General features: G+C 48.5%; 1 protein-coding gene across 14 annotated transcripts in view; it reads right to left on the bottom strand.

The window, feature by feature from the left end:
- The window catches only part of p38b (p38b MAP kinase), a 434,540-nt gene that overhangs the window by 379,757 nt on the left and 40,430 nt on the right, over positions 1–14,353 (bottom strand). The window lies entirely within an intron of this gene.

Raw genomic sequence — 14,353 nt, 5'->3', positions numbered from 1 at the left:
TTTCACACATTTCTAACACTACGGATGCCATGTCTTTTGCTCCATAAGTTGCACTTCAAACTTTTTACTCTGTATGCCATGTCTTATGTTGGTCTAGTGAATATTCAGTTTAGTGAACTTTCAGTTAAGTGAACTATTTCCTTCGGTCCCTTGAAGTTCACTCAAGTGAGAGTTTACTGTATTCCTTTTCAGAACTCAAAATTGTTATTGATTCTCGACAACTTGCTACACCACATGTCACAAAAGACCGACCGGAGCAGTAAACTTTCATGAATTTTAAAGCAGTGGAAGAAATGAAGAAATGCAAGAAACTTGAAAAGTATTATGGCACACAAAAAAATGAAATCAAAGGAATATCCATACAAAGAGATGCTTCCTCTAGTTACAAACAGATTGATTGTCACCACTCAAACAAAAAAGCTGCCCTTTCAGGTGGGCACACTGCCTATGTGATTGTGACGCTTTTGCAATGCAATTAGCATTCTGAGGAAACTTCATGCACTTTCCGGTGTCTGTCTAAGCATTGCACCATTAACATGGCTCACCGGTTGTCCTTGGTCTAATGGGTAGATCAGCAACACTTCATTTGGGCCTAGTTGGTACATACTTCTGAACTAATGGGTAGAGCATTGGGCTGCTTTGCCAATTCGATTCGAACCAACTGTTAAACCAACTTGTTTTACTAGATATGACACTGGGTGCGTTGCTATTCAAGAAACCTCTCTGACGCCAACTTGAGTCTCAGGCTATGTGCTACTGGGTATGTGCTGCTCTTCAATAACCAAAAAAAAAAAAAGAACTGTGGTACCCAAAATCTGTCCAAAACAGATTTTTTCAATAGTAGCATCAATAAATACTTCATTCTATGGAGAACATGTCCAGCAAGTGGCATGCTTGTAGTTGCACCACAAGCTTTTAAAAAATTGCCTCTCTGATGCATACCCACTCGTTAAAGTGGGCATGGCTTCTAAAAACATTTGCTTACATTGCAATTTGTACTACTGTCGCGAAGCACTTTGAGCCGTAAGCGTTCGCAACTAGAACGTTGGAGCAGCAAGAGGTAGTGTAGCCGACCGAGCACGGAAACAAGGTTGTTCTTTCTCGTCGTCGTCGTCTCTCTCCTAGCCACAGCCCCACTGCTCCCTATTTTACAGTACAGTTATCTCCCCCGCGGAGAAGGAAGCCGTCCTGGCGACCTACGGGTAGGACAGCACAGGCAGATCATATTAGGGCTTGAGACGCTGGGCATGCACAATTTCGCGTCCACGACGGCGATGATCTAAAGGTAGCTCGAAGGGTTCCACAATATAGTTGACTGGAGACGTTTGTTTGATCACGCGGTATGGGCCTTGGTACTTCGACGCGAGTTTCGGTGACAGTCCAGTGGTAGAGGCTGGAACCCAAAGCCACACTAGCGAGCCAGGAGCATAGGATACAGGAGCATTGGAACTTTCTCGATGGTGCTTCTGGCGTTGCTGGTCTTCTGACGTAAATATACGGGAAAGCTTGCGACACTCTTCTGCGTGTGCAGCAGCTTCGGATAAGGTAGTTGCTTTCGTGGAGTCAGGGCGGTATGGAAGGATAGTATCCATTGTGGAAAAAGGTTCGCGTCCGTACAGGAGAAAGAAGGGCGAAAATCCCGTGGTAGTCTGTGCGGCGGTGTTGTAAGCGTAGGTCAGAAAAGGTAGAACATGGTCCCATTTGGTTTGGTCGGATCCAACGTACATGGCCAGCATGTCACCAAGAGTGCGATTAAAGCGCTCGGTCATGCCATTAGTCTGCGGATGATACGCAGTAGTGGTGCGATGAATGATGCGGCATTCTTTGAGGAGAGCCTCGATGACATCGTAGAAGAAGACGCGGCCTCTGTCACTGAGTAATTCCCTGGGAGCTCCGTGGCGAAGGATGATGTGGCGCAGGAGAAACCAGGCGACGTCACGTGCAGAAGCGCTGGACAAAGGGGAAGTTTCCACATAGCGCGTAAGATGGTCGATGGCCACACTTACCCAGCGATTGCCATCTGATGTGGTTGGCAGAGGTCCATAAATGTCGATGCCTACTCGATCAAAAGCACGTGCTGGGCAAGGCAAAGGCTGCAATGGGGTGGTTGAACGACGAGGGGGATCTTTACGGCGTTGGCAAACCAGACAGGAGCGGACATAATGATAGATGAATCGATACATCCCCCGCCAGTAGTAACGAAGGCGTAGACGCGCGTATGTCTTCAGTACCCCCGCATGCGCGCACTGGGGATCGTCATGGAACGCTGCGCAAATATCTGAACGCAGGTGTCGCGGGATAACAAGCAACCATTTGCGGCCGTCCGGGAGGTAGTTGCGATGGCACAGGAGCCCGTCGCGAATGGAGAAGTGATGTGCTTGGCGACGTAATGCGCGATTGTTAGTGGGTGTTGTTAGGAATGGCCGTACGGGGTGGCAACGTGCCAGCTTTCAGCCCGCTGCGCGTGTTCCAAGCCCATCAAACGAGGCGCCCTTCCGAGAACTGCGGATGACCGGCAGCCACATGGTGCGCGGTCAGCTCAGGAATGTGGTACTCCGCCGCGCCACCCGGGACGGAGCACAGTTCTACGAAGCCCTCGGTCATCGACTCCGGAGCCTTTGTGTGTGGCCGCTCGAACTTGTGTGCATTAGTGTGTATGGGCCGTACGGCGGGGCGGCGGCAAGTTTACAATGATTGGACGAACATTCCCGACCACTCGTGCTCCGTCCACGCCGAACGATGACGTCGAACTATGACGTCAAGCGGAGAGCTTATAAGCAGCGTTTGCCGGCTGCTAGAGGGTGCTCGTGTCGTGCTTGTCGTTGGGAGCTGAGTGCTCGTTGTTATGCTCAAAATGTAGTAGTGAGCTGTGTGCTCGAATGCTGTTTGCTGAATGTTAATCTTGCTATGGGAGTCGCGCTAGACTGCCAATGTATGTCTTGTCTTAAAATATGTTAATACGTAAATAAATCCTGTTCACCGAATTCATCTCTATGACCTTCGACTCCTTCAAATGGTGGCAGCGGCGAGGTAGTCCGACGACTCCTACATCTGCTTGACAGCGGTGAGACCGTCCGCCAAATCTTACAGTGTCGATGGGCTGGACAAAAAACGCAACATCGACACAATCCATGGGTCTTTCTTCTGCTCCAGAAGAATGTCCGTGGCAGCAAGGGAAGACTCTGACAATGAGGCCTTCGGGAAGCTAGCCTCGTCTGTTAGTGGCGAACGAGACAAGGCATCCGCATCCGAATGTTTTCGGCCAGAACGATACAGCACGCAAATGTCATACTCCTGCACTCGAAGGGCCCATCGAGCAAGACGACTGGACGGTTCTTTTAAGGACGACAGCCAGCACAGCGAATGGTGATCAGTTATGACATCAAACGGGCGGCCATAAAGATACGGACGGAATTTGGTTATGGCTCAAATTATAGCGAGGCATTCCTTTTCTGTGACAGAATTGTTCAATTCAGGTTTAGTGAGTGCACGACTGGCGAAGGCAACGACGTACTCATCGAAGCCAGCCTTTCTCTGAGCGAGAACGGCCCCAAGGCCAACGCCACTGGCATCCGTGTGTATTTCAGTTGGAGCACTGGGGTCGAAATGGCGCTCGATTGGTGGTGACGTCAAGAGACGACACAGCTTTGTGAAGGTGGCATCGCAATCCGGTGACCAGGTTGAAAGGTTGTTGTCACCATGAAGAAGTTGCGTCAAAGGTGCTATTATAGTGGCAAAATTGCGGATGAAACGGCGAAAGTATGACGCTAATCCAATGAAGCTGCGCAGTTCTTTCAAAGTCGTTGGTCGGGGAAACTGGGCAACAGCTTATAGTTTCGCTGGATCAGGGAGTACACCTTCTTTCGACACGACATGGCCGAGGATGACCAGCTGCCAGGCAGTGAAGTGACACTTCTTCAAGTTAAGCTGGAGGCCAGCATCGGTGATGCACTTTAGGACGCGTTCAAGCCAAAGTAAGTGGGAAGGAAAGTCCGGTGAAAAGATAACGATGTCGTGCAGATAACACAGGCATATCTGCCATTTGAGGCCGCGCAAGATGTTGTCCATCATTCTTTCGAATGTGGCAGGCACATTACACAGACCAAATGGCATCACGGTGAATTCAAATAAACCGTCAGGTGTGATGAAGGCCATTTTCGGACGGTCTGACTCAGCCACTGGCACTTGCCAGTACCCGGATCGTAAGTCTAAGGATGAGTAGAATTTAGCGCCCTGGAGGCAGTCTAGCGCGTCGTCAATACGGGGTAGCGTATAAACGTCCTTGCGTGTGATCTTATTAAGTCGCCGGTAGTCCACGCAAAAGCGAATTGTACCATCTTTCTTTTTTACCAGCACTACAGGGGAAGCCCAGGGAATGTGTGAAGGTTGTATGACACCGCGTTGGAGCATGTCTGCAACTTGCTCAGCTATCATGCTACGCTCCGTAGCGGATACACGATACGGCCTGTGGCGTAAAGGCGCATGGTTGCTGGTGTCGATGTGATGGACAACAGTGGAAGTACAGCCTAAGCGAGATTGTTGTAGGTCAAATGACGTGCGAAAGCGGTCTAGAAGATGGACGATCTGGGCGTGCTGCGCTGGAGTGAGGTTGGGATCAGTACTCTGGTAAAATGTTGGGTCACACGGCGGCGTGGGAGGAGAAACTTGAAGGGCCAGAGCGTCAACCGGAGGAGAAGCCGGGTTCGTCAGGCACATCGTAAAGGAAGCTTGGTTCGATTTCGTCGGCATAACCAAGACACTCATTGTGGAGCAGCCTAGCAGGGCAAGGAAACAGGTTCGAAACATAAAGTGCGCTCGAACCTTGTCGAATGGCAAGAAGGGCAAAAGGAAGCAAGAAAGGATGGCGGCGAGCAACAAGCTTAGACGGCGTGAAAAGAATTGTGGAGTCGGAAAACCCAACGCAGAAAACGGGTACAAGTGCGGCAGAGTATGGAGAAATCTCGGTGTCAGCGGTGACGAACACACGACTGGAAGTGTCATCGGTATCTTCAAAAACGTTGGTGCCGAATGGCGACAGCGCGAGTTCAGCACGGGCACAATCTATAACGGCATGATGAGAGGACAGAAAGTCCCATCCTAAAATCATGGCATGGGAGCAGCGAGGCAGAACAACGAACTCTACATGGTATAAAGTGCCGCTTATAACAACACGCACGGTACACTTCCCTAAGGGTTCAATTGGCGCAGCGCTTGCTGTACGTAATGAAATGGCAGAATATGGCGTCGCAACTTTTCTAAGGGTAAGACAAAGCTCGTCCGAAATCACTGATATTGCTGCTTCCGTGTCTACAAGCGCATGAACGGCAATCTCTTCTGCATAAACTTCAAGGACGTTCGCAGGAAATACATGAGGTCTTGAGGAGTTCGCTGAGATCGCAGTTCTTGCCACCGGAACTGCGGTCCTTAGTTTTCCTCTCAGATAGCTTCAGGACGACGGATGAGCGGCGACAGAGAACGCCGACGGGGAGACGGAGACCAACGGGTATTGAAGGGTCGGGAAAGAGGAGACGAGGCTTCGAAGAGCTGAGCGGCAGTAGCAGAACGGGACGGAGAGTCGAAACCGTTACTGTGTGCCCTCGGAGAATCCAAAGGATACCATCCACGCCGGCGGCAAAGCCGTGCTACATGCCCAGGTAGGCCGCACGAATAACATATAGGCCGATTGTCATGGGTGCGCCATGAATTGAGAACAGTGGGCGGAGACTGTTGGAAATACTGCCGAGGTGGGCGCAAGGGCTGCTGTGGAGGCCAGTAGCTGCTTGGGGGGGCAGGAGAATATGCTGCAGCTGCTTGCGGAGGTGAGGGAAAGCCGCTGGTAAGTCTGGATTGATTACCTGCAGAAGGAGGCCTTGGATTAGCGACAACGGCAGCGTACGTAAGTGGCACAGGCGTAGGAGGCGGTTGATGAGCAAGTGGTACTGTGTTAGCGACTTGTTCTTGTATCATGTGACGGAGATCTGGAGACAAGCGCGGCTCTAAGGCTGGAGCGACTGGCAGAAGAGAGAGTTGGCGCGCCACTTCTTCTCGTACAAATTGCTTCATTCTGTCGAAAATTTCTGAACTGCAAGGAGTAGAAGTGACACCATCACTCAGAGCTGAAAGCGCGACGTCCGGAGCGAGTGCTTGGTGCGTATAAAGCCGTTGTTTGCGCAGCTCCTCATAGCTCTGGCAAAGCGTTATGATGTCGTTGACCGTCTGAGGATTCCTTGCCAAGAGCATTTGGAAGGCGTCATCCTCTATGCCTTTCAAAATGTTCTTGACCTTGGCATCTTCGGTCATATCTGGGTCTATACGCCGGCAGATGTCAACTACATCTTCAATGTAGCTCGTAAAAGTTTCGCACTTTTATTGGGCACGACAGCGAAGCTGTTGTTCAGCCCGAAGTTTGCGCACAGCAGGGCGACCGAATACTTCTTGAAGTGCCGTTCGGAACGCTGTCCAGGTGGAAAAGTCAGCCTCATGGTTGCGGAACCAAAGATGGGCAACCCCGGAAAGGTAGAATGGGACGTAGCCAAGCGTGTCAGCCTCAGACCATTTGTTGTGGGTACTCACTCGGTTGTATGATGACAGCCAGTCCTCTACGTCATGATCGTCAGTGCCATTGAATATGGGAGGATCCTGTTGGCGTGGCACACCAGGACAGACGACTGGAGGTGGTGCCATGGGTGGCGCGGAAGGACTAGTCTCCTCAGGCATGGGAGATGTGACAGGGATCGTCGGGCTTCGGAGTTCCAGGTTGGCAATAAGTCCAGCACCTTCCACCAAATGTCGCGAAGCACTTTGAGCAGCAAGCGTTCGCGACTAGAACGTTAGAGCAGCGAGAGGTAGTGTAGCCGACCGAGCAACGAAACAAGGTTGTTCTTTCTCGTCGTCGTTGTCTCTCCTAGCCACAGCCCCACTGCTCCCTATTTCACAGTACACTATAAATAAAGTTATGCAACTCATATTGTTACGTGTAGAAAGACACAGACGAAAGAGGCTATTTACAGGCTGTTTACACTGGAACCAGACAGCCAGGCCGACACTCACCCGCGCCAAGGCACAGACCAACTTCGTCGTTCTCGCGGCGGCTCGTCTCTTGAGTATTTCCCGATAATATCGTAATACTATACCCCGGCGGCAAAAGCATCGTCACGGTGCTGTTAAATATCCAAGACGCATGGAGAGTTGTAGGGCTTGAGCTGGGCGACGTGGACAATGTCACTGGTTGTCACAGCGGAAGACGTAGTGGGCGTGGCTAGAACAATTTCATAGGTGACATCGGTCACTCGGCGGAGCACGCGATATGGGCCTGTATAACATGAAAGCAGTTTCTCACAAAGGCCAACTTTACGCGATGGTGACCAAAGCAACATGAGGGTGCCCGGCACAAAATGGACATTACTGTGACGGAGGTCATAGCATTGCTTCTGTTTGCCTTGAGACACTTGTTGACGAACGCGCGCAAGTTGACGGGCATGGTCAGCACGGGCGATTGCATCACGGGCATAAGCGCTAGTTGAAGCTGCAGTGGACGGAAGCACAGTGTCTAGTAGTAGCGTCGGTTCTCGGCTATACAAGAGGTAAAACAGGGAAAAGCCAGCAGTTTCGAGACGGGAAGGGTTGTACGCAAAGGTAACGTAAGGCAGAGCCAGGTACCAGTCACAGTGGTTGTCTGAAACATATTTCGATAGCATGTCTGTAAGGGTTCGGTTCAAACTCTCAGTGAGGCCGTTCGTTTGAGGGTGGTAGGAGGTGGTAAACTTATGCTGTATGGAGCGGGCCCGCATGATGTCGTCAATGACTTTGGCCAAAAACGTACGGCCACGATCTGTTAGCAATTGACATGGAGCACCATGCATCAAAATGTTATCATGTAGAAGGAAGTCCGCAACATCAGTTGCGCAACTGGTCGGAAGAGCACGCGTTATGGCGTAGCAGGTCGCGTAGTCAGCCGCGACTGCAACCCACTTGTTTCCTGATGTAGATTCTGGAAATGGGCCAAGAAGGTCTAAACCAACACGATTGAAGGGCTCGGCAGGGATGTCGAGCAGCTGCAGGTAACCAATGGGGAGCTGGGAAGGCTTCTTGCATCGTCGGCAAAGTTCACAAGCGGAGACGTAACGTCGTACGTAATGGGCAACGCCCGGCCAGAAAAAACAGCAACGTACACGGTCAAAGGTTCGAGATACGAGGTGTATCGTGAAGTTTGTGCGTCGTGAAGCTCTTCTAGAACGGCTGAGCGGAGTTGTTTGGAGGACCTTAGCGCAGCGGTGGCGTAGAGGTAGAACATCCGCCTCGAGTGCAAGAGGTCCATGGTTCGAATCCCGGTGCTGCGCAATTTTCCACCGGATAAAAAAAAAATCTGTGTGTTCATAAAATTGCATAAACAAGCCTGGAGTGTGGCCTGATCCCGGTGACCAGAACCGGTAACGCACTCCCTCACCAGAGCAGGATTGGCCACCTTGGTGCAGTACTTGGCCACAACCTCGTTTATGAACAGAACCATCAAACCCCGGCCCTCAGTCCCCAGCAGCTGCGAAGCAACTGACCATGGCGGCGGTCAGACCTGCGATGCAGCAGAGGGTGCTAAGAATCCCTGGCTCCGGACAGGCCGCCATTGGAATATGAACCTGGCAACGTTTAACGCTAGAACGTTATCTAGTGAGGTGAGTCTAGCAGTGCTATTGGAGGAATTAGAGGGCAGTAAATGGGATATAATAAGGATCAGTGAAGTTAGGCGGCGAACAGAAGCATATACAGTGCTAAAAAGCGGGAGGGTCCTGTGCTACTGGGGCTTAACGGAGAGACAAGAACTAGGAGTCGGATTCCTGATTAATAAGAATATAGCTGGTAACACACAGGAATTCTATAGCATTAACGAGAGGGTGGCAGGTCTTGTTGTGAAACATAATAAGAGGTACAAAATGAAAGTTGTACAGGTCTAAGGCCCTCCATCCAGTCATGATGACCAGGAAATCGAAAGCTTCTATGAAGACGTGGAATCGGTGATGGGTAGAGTGAAAACGAAATACACTATACTGATGGGCGACTTCAATGCCAAGGAAGGCAAGAAGCAGGCTGGAGACAAGGCAGATATGGCATAGGCACTAGGAAAAGCAGGGGAGAGTTATTAGTAGAGTTTGCGGAACAGAATAATATGCGGGTAAGGAATACCTTCTTCCGCAAGCGAGATAGCCGAAAGTGGATGTGGAGGAGTCCAAACGGCGAGACTAGAAATGAAATAGACTTCATACTCTGTGCTAACCCTGGCATCATAAAACACGTGGACGTGCTCAAAGTAAGAGGAAACACCTTTCTAATAATTCACCGCGAAATAACGTAGTGGTTCTTGGAGACGCCATCGTAAGTGATAACCATAGAAGAACCCTTGCTTTAGGTCCTAAGCACTGTTTTAAGCCTAACATAATACCCGTTGACGATTTAAGCATACCACGCTGCATAACCAGGTTCGTCCTGGAAGAAGGACGCTCACGCTGTATTTCGGATTGCATTGCTGGCATTAAACAATCAAATTCTCATTTTAAGACGCCTGACCCTGTCCGACCGTTAGTTGATTACCTTGTGGAGCATAAACTTAGACCAGTAATATCTGACAAGGAAGGTTATTTCGTAATTATGCCAGATGACATGTTTTCAGAAAAAGCGATTGCAGCCATAGAAAAGAATTTGCAGCCAGTAAAACTCAAGCCTTCGGTAGTTAAGCAACGTGCGGTTGACCTCTTGTCAAGTCATAATCTTGATAGGCTTGTCTGTAATGTCAAGAAAGCTAAATCCCTCACCTTAGAACTGTTTTTCTTTTTTTTTGGCCAAGACCCACAAACAAGAAATTCCATTTCGTGCTATAGCGTCAGAGAAAGGGACGTGGCAGGTCTGTGTCGCTAGTTACCTGCAGAACTACTTAGCTTCACTAGTTTTTTCAGACCCCTTTTCCTTACGTAATTCTCAGGCACGAGTTCAGTATTTAAGAGAGGAAAATCCTGGTGATTGTACAGCATTTAGTGTGGATATCGAAGACCTGTATTATTCCTTGCCGCATGACGGGTTGATAAATTCCGTAAATGAGTGCATTAGAAAACAAGTGCAAGAGTCAGCTTTTATTGACAGATGCAGTGTTTTCACGGGAGCTTTTCTAAAAATTTTTTCAATGTACTTGAAGTCGACACTGATTGGGTGGAGAGATGGCGTTTTTCTGCAGAAATCAGGCATTTGTATTGGCTCAAAGGCTGCCCCTTTTCTTAGAAACATTTACCTGAGTAAAGTTGACAACTGCTTAGAGAAAGCCTTAGGTGATAGCGTTATCAAGATATTTTGTTATGTTGATGATTACCTGATTTTTTGCAATAGGGAAGAATTCGATTCCGCTGCTACCTCAGTAAGTGAGCAATTTAAACTTTATGGGGGAGGATTAAAGTTTACCAAGGAATTTCCTCAGCGATGAGTAATTCAGTTTCTTGACATTTCCTTTAGCTTCGAACAAAATCATGTTTGTTGGCAGTACTCCCCCAGATCTACAAAGCCGTTGCTAAACTTTCAATCCAAGCATTCCAAAGTAGCAAAATATGGAATTGCCATGTCGTGCCTTAAGTCTTCCCTCACCAGATCCTGCATGCACAAAATGAGCGCCAGTTTTAATGCGCAGGTTCGGCACCTATTAGAAGCAGGTTATCCTAGTGTAGCAGTGGCCACTGTGGCTGAGCGCCTAAAGAAGTCGGTTTCGAGAGGGACGGACGTGATTACAGAAAGTAGTAATAGCAAAAAAAGAGTAGTGGCTATTCCGTATATTCATTCAGTGTCGCACAGGCTTAAAAAAGTTGCAAATAGATATGATGTTAATATTGCTTTCACTGCTCTCAATAAGCTAGGTAAGATATGCGCTGCCGTACAGAATAAAAAGGAGCGGGTAAAAGGCAAAAAACAAACAGATATTTGTCCAGTGAAGCACAATAAGAACAACAGTTTTACTGACTGTCGTATGCGTGTGGTTTATAAAATTCCCCTCAGCTGTGGCCAGTTCTACGTAGGGCAAACAGGGCGGTGTATCAATCAGAGGCTAATGGAACATAAAAGGTCGTTAAGCGGTGGATCCCCTTCTAATCTTTCGCTACATTGCCGAGATTGTAACTGCACGCCAGAGTTAGATGAATGCGCGATATTGTACAGGCATAAGAATGAAGATACGCGTCTTATGGTAGAGGCATGGCGTATCTATAATGGTGGAAGTGCGTGCATGAGTCGCCTTTGATTATTTTACATAAGGAAGAGATTAAGTGCCTTAACAGTTATCTCTCGTAGACCGGCACGTGTACCCGACTGACACGTGGTGCTACCATTCCTGAGCATGCGCAGATGAGTTTATACGAATGCAAAATATCTTTTTCTCACTTTACGGTCACCCTAGAAAAATCACGGTAAATTTTTTTTGAAATAAATCCTTAAGAAGAATTGGAAATTGTAATAAAACAAATCAACCCTGGGCGAAATAAAAATCGACCCTTTTCGCATACGGCAAAAAAAATAGATCGTCAGAGCGTTAAGGGTACAGAAACAGAGATGGGCACGCTTAGCTGCCAGTGACATAGAAACACATGGCGGGCATGCTGCGAAAACTGCAGCATTTGTCTTCATCATCATCATCATCAGACTGGTTACACCCACTGCAGGGCAAAGGCCGCTCCCATACTTCTCCAACTACCCCGGTCATGTACTAATTGTGGCCATGTTGTCCCTGCAAACTTCTTAATCTCATCCACCCACCTAACTTTATGCCGCCCCCTGCTACACTTCCCTTCCCTTGGAATGCAGTTCGTTTTCACTACATTTGTCTTCACTAGAATCCTAATACGGCACGTTTCCACTGAGGGTGGGCAAACATCTTAGCTGTGTCACAAGCATCGGCGTATGAGTAGGGTACACTTATAACGTATCAGTGTGAACATAGTTACTACCGTCGCTGCTCGCGATTTGTTGCATGCCTGTGAGTGCAGTTTAGGGGAATCAAAAGGCACCTTTTTTGTTGTTGTTGTTAGCCACAACCATTATGAAGTCTACAAATAGTAAAGCCAAGGCAAGTTAGGTTGCAGATTTTTTTTTTTTTTTCTCTCATAGAAGTGCAGGGCAAAAGAAGAAGACGACGGAAAGCGGATGCGTTTCACGTCAGCTCCGTAAACTTCGAATGATTGCCAGTGCCTTTTCGACTGGAACTACGAAATTCACATCTCAGAAGAAGCAGGAAGACCCAAGAATCACCTGGGCACCTAATCAACCAGGTGGGCCATTTCCAGAAATCATTTCAAACAGTTTGCCACACCGACCAGGAAGCCTAAGCCTAGCGAGAGCATCCCCGTCGCCATGTATCGCCAGCCACGGCAACTGACGTGCTGAGCCTGACGCCGCGATCAGAGCCGGAGAAAACCCCTCTATCCGGCTCTCACAGAGCATTAAGGTTAACATGGAGGTGGTAAGCGTAGACGGCGAAGATATTCAACCGGAAGAATTGGACCAAGGCCACTGGTTCGAAATTAAAAGAAACCGTTGAAGTGATAAAACACCACTTCAGCGAGCTCACGAAGCTACTTGGAACAAGAAAAAGGGCAATCGACAGATCCGACAATTAATCGTCGCAAGCCGCATGCCACACTTACCAGTAGACAACTACAGGATCCTTATTAGACCAAGAGGCGGACTCAACGTGACCGAACACGGTGCAGACCGCATCTACCATAGCGTACGACGTGCTGCGTATGTTGAACGCACGGCGGATGAGGAAGATAATCTTTGCCTCAACCAGAAGCAGAACATAATAGTCCTCAGCACACCATCGAAAGAAAGAGCCCAAAAGTATGTCGCAATAACCAGTCTGAGCATTTACAGCAAGGAATATGAAGTCTGTGCCTATCGCGCAGCACCGGAGAACACCTCGAAAGGGGTCATTCGAGGTATCTCTGCCGATGAAAGCCCAGAAGACATCGTTAGGAAGCTGGTCACTCCACGCAACCTCAGCGTCCTCTACGCCAAGCGTATGGGCAATACAAACAATGTAATCGTCATTTTTGATGGATATTACGTCCATGGCTGTGAACTTTGGAGCTGCGCTCGTTCGATTCGCACTTTACAAGAAACAATTTGACATTTGTTACGAATGCGGAAGACTTGGTCACCAAGCGGACGTATGCCCCAATCCTACTGATAAAATTTGCTGGAGTTGCGGCACCAAGAATCCAAAGCAAGACCACGAATGCAAAGCATTATGTCAACTATGTGGAAAAGACCACCCGACTAGGGATAAACGATGCCAAGCAAGGTACCGCATTCCATACCTCATCAAAAAAAGAAGACTGGTACCTGCCCGGAGAGAGGAACAAGTGGAATGCAAAAACTACGGCGATAAACAAAGAAGACCAAGTACAGCCAGCAGGAACAGAAGAGCCAGAAGCAGATCACGCTCCAGCAACCGATCAAGGTCAAGGTCCCGACCCCGCAATGGCAGCCCAATCAAGCCACCACAGACCATTGGCAACAGCAAGGGCGCTACCTGCAACTAAACCACCGGACCCCCATCACAGGTGAGCTGGGCTGACGTAGCTTCAGGAGCGCGCGCGGAGGCAGAGGCTGTGCCTAACACTAGAAATAGAGAGTTAGAAAAAGAACGAGCAAAGATGAAACAAATGATGCTAGAACATCATCAGCAGATTGTCGCTCTAGAAGAAAAGAGTAGACTGCGGAAAGAAAACATTACTCTTAAAAACAGGCGGGGTATTACACTAGATATTATTGAGGAAAAAGAGGCAGATATGGAAGGAGAGGCTAACACGCCTGCCAAGCACAAAGCGACGGACGATAACGAGACGACCACAGTTAAAAAGACCAAGTCCGTTACACCCCTTGAAAAAGACAAAATGAACTTGAAAGCCAAATTGACATTCTAGAAAACAAACAAGACATCATAGATACACACTTTAAAGACCTGGGTGCGCAAATTACCCAGCAAGTTACACAGGCTATTATGATGCAAATACAACAACAATTTAACACAATCGCTACAATATTTACCGACATTGAATCTCGTATGAAATCATGGGGAGCACAAACCAGTGGAGGCGGCCCCATCAAAACAACCAGTAAACCGTATAATAAACCCTCGACACCTACGGTGGAGGGAACTGGAAAACTGTAACTGTCGCCATCGATCGACACGACCGTTATACTATCTGGCGATGGAATTGTCGCAGATACAATAGAAAAAGATCCCACTTACATAAGCACCTAATCAATAAGGAACATCCTGATGTCATAATGCTACAGGAGCCACACTGTAAGGCCAAATTATCTG

Source organism: Dermacentor albipictus, chromosome 6, assembly GCF_038994185.2.
Source record: "Dermacentor albipictus isolate Rhodes 1998 colony chromosome 6, USDA_Dalb.pri_finalv2, whole genome shotgun sequence".
NCBI classification, from domain to species: domain Eukaryota; kingdom Metazoa; phylum Arthropoda; class Arachnida; order Ixodida; family Ixodidae; genus Dermacentor; species Dermacentor albipictus.
The sequence above is the reverse complement of the archived record's forward strand: the minus strand, read 5'-3'. Positions and strand labels throughout refer to the sequence as shown.